Genomic DNA, 3056 nt, shown 5'->3' with positions numbered 1-3056 from the left:
GGCTTATGAGATTGCCTCAGCTTTCAGCGCTTTCGGCACGGTGACTAACGACCTACAGGAGAAAGATAGCAGCATGGTCATTGTGACACTGTACAAAACCAGTGGAATATCGCTGAAGATAACCCTGAACCATTCTTCAAAGGTTAAGAAACGACAAAAATTGTGGGAGATAAAGCTGGGGATTGGAAAGAATTGCGGGGAGCAAAGAAGTGGTCGCGTGCAGCGAGTATTTCAAGAAATAACTATTCTTCTGGGGCCATTGTGGTTACTGTGTTGAATGCTACATCGCATTTAGTGTTTCTGCTATGTTTATTTACTTTTGCAGGTTAATTGTGATACATAGTTGGAAAAGAGTTCAAATCCCGGTGAATCCGGCTGAAGCGGAGTGCTGTTCAGAAATATACAATTTAGGTGAAATAATTTTGTTGAACAATGTGACCCTAAAGCGTAACCTTTTCAAAATATCACCCTATGGCATGTGACACGACTATCGCATACATAGACGGTCGAGACAGCCAGCAAAACCCAGAATTGGCACAGCTCACCGTCTTGCGTGCTTCTTCTTACTTAGCACTACTAATCTGGGCCCAACGTATTCACAAAAAATGTGGTTGATCCCTCTTATATAGGAATCGGTATAGAACACGAAAGTGAAACGTGTCTTCACAGAAGTAGTGTAATGTTTATTGCACATTGATATATAATGTCTATTGGTGTTTTGTGGCTAAAGCGCCCTTAGGCGTTGATGCACCCACGCTGACGCCTGGTGGCACGTCTCCTCCATCACGACTACCAACGTCGATGACCATGAGCAACCGTCGTGCATATGGAAGCTGCACTACGCTGCACACGCTAGCACAACGCGAAAGACGAAGCACGTAACTGACACACTAATACAACGCGCAAGACAAAGCACGTAACTGAATCGTCACCGAGTCAAATCAGCGCGTACAGCGCGTCGTAATTGCAGCCTCCGCGATCAACTTCAGAAACATTTTCAGAGCTAATTGCGGAGGCCACGCTCCGCTGTGCTGAGTACGGTGAACGCCACCTAGGTGGCGTTGGTAGTGCTTCTTGATGCCAGCGTCCCTTCGAATGCTGGCATCGAGGCGTCGTAGTGCTGAGACCACCGAAGCGTTCACTGTCGGTGCGCGTTAGTGTCATAATGCAGTACTTCTCTTTTCTGCTCGTAGGCGGCGGCACCGCCCCGAGCAAGAGCGCGGGTACACGGAGGAGTGTTAGATATATAAGGCGCGTCTGTGTAGCTCTCTGCAAATGCGCTTGTGGCGCAATGGGTTAAACGCTCGGCGATCTATCGTCGCGGACCGAGAGGTCGTGGGTTCGATTTCCAAATTTTGCATGTTTGTGGAACTTTTTCTTCTGGTTTCTTTCTTTGTATTATGTTCTATGACGTATTTCGTGACGGAAATACGTCAGTGAAGTCTTGGTGGACCCCGGCATAAAACACTTTTGTGTTAAAATGTACAGTGCTCATCGATTGAAAGGCGATATTCGGAGCACATGGCTGCCGGCGCGTTTTGCGCCGATCATGGGTGCTGGTGACATTCAGCTGATGCATGGTGAAAACGAGAACTTTTTGGACGCATTGTGACTGCATTTGGTCTTAAAGCAATCACCAAGCGCTCATCGGTGGCCCCCCCAAAAAACCCCAAAAAGTTAACGACGGTAGCCACACGCTCCGAGTACCGTGTTTCAATCTCAGAGCACAGTACTTACACTAGAACTGTTCGTGTACCAGGAGATACCAGCTAGTCGTGTTGTCAAACGTATTATTAGCAAAGGCTGCCGGCCGTCCAATGGTGCACAGTACTTAGGACCGAAAATCTTTGTTACATCGTCTCCTGGGGCCGAATTCACAAAGCTTTGATTTCGTAACTTCGCTTTGCCATTGGCTGGCCGCCTTCGCTAATGATATGTCTGGCATCCGGATTGGCTCAATTTTTTTTCTTACGAAAAATTCTAGCGTAAGACGTTTTTGTGAATTTCGGCCCTGTTTCCTTGTGGTTTTACGATTCTTAGAAGCATCGAATATCTAAAATGACGACCCGAAACATGTCTCTCCCGTGAATGAAAGCGGCGTTTATTTTAGGTAGCAGCATGACCGCCAGCGCTAGCTCCGTTTATCTCTGCGCGGTACCGTGCTCAGTCTCCGACTAGCTGCTGGGCGCTCACTCTAGCATAAAGGTATTATAGAATACGGCAAAAGATCTGCTTAATTTTGCGGCACCGATTCCGTCGCAATCTTCAACCTTTGTCATACGTGGCGAGTCTTCTACAGCGCTTGTTAGTTGCGAGCAAAGAGACCGAACGCTGACTATACGGTGCTCGTGGTCTCCTTAATTCGGCGACGCATAACGTAGCCGGAGTTAACGTAACCTCATGTTCGACGCTGAGTTCCTTTAGAAAGGCCAAGCAATGTGCTGAGCGACATTAAAGGCTCGCAAGCCATCTGTTTTCGAGATGCGTGGTGTGTTTCCATGGCCCCTGCGTCACCTTTTTCTCCGCCATGTTGAACTGCCACCGCACCACCTGCATTGGTGCTGGAAAGGGCGAATCACAAACGCGGTAGGTCGATTGTACGTCAATGGTTGCTTATGCCAAGTGGTCAGCATAGGAAAGACCAAGTCAAAGGCCACTGTTGATTCAGGTACAACTGTTAGTGACGTTTCCTAGGTATACTTGATTGTGGCGCAAAATACGGCGTGAAAGGGAGAAAAAAAAAAGAAAGAAGACACGGAATTTTTCCCTCGGATCACACGCAATGGGCCGCGGGGCGTCCAGAAGCAGCACGCCAAACCTTTCAGGCGCTGTATTGAAGGGATGGTCTATGAGATACCCCTAGACTGCGGCAAGTTCTACATTTTACAAACGGGACGTTGTATGAATGACAGACTGAGGGAGCATGCTATTAGTATTGGTAAGTGTGACAATGCGCATCTTCCTGCGCACTGTAAGGCCTGTCGCTGTGAACCATGCTTTGCGCCACTATCGATTCTTGTCAATAGTGGGGACCAAATTGTCAGGGATTTTGTTGG

The sequence above is a fragment of the Dermacentor silvarum genome, chromosome 6 (assembly GCF_013339745.2).
Source record: "Dermacentor silvarum isolate Dsil-2018 chromosome 6, BIME_Dsil_1.4, whole genome shotgun sequence".
NCBI classification, from domain to species: domain Eukaryota; kingdom Metazoa; phylum Arthropoda; class Arachnida; order Ixodida; family Ixodidae; genus Dermacentor; species Dermacentor silvarum.
Note: the sequence above shows the minus strand (reverse complement) of the source record.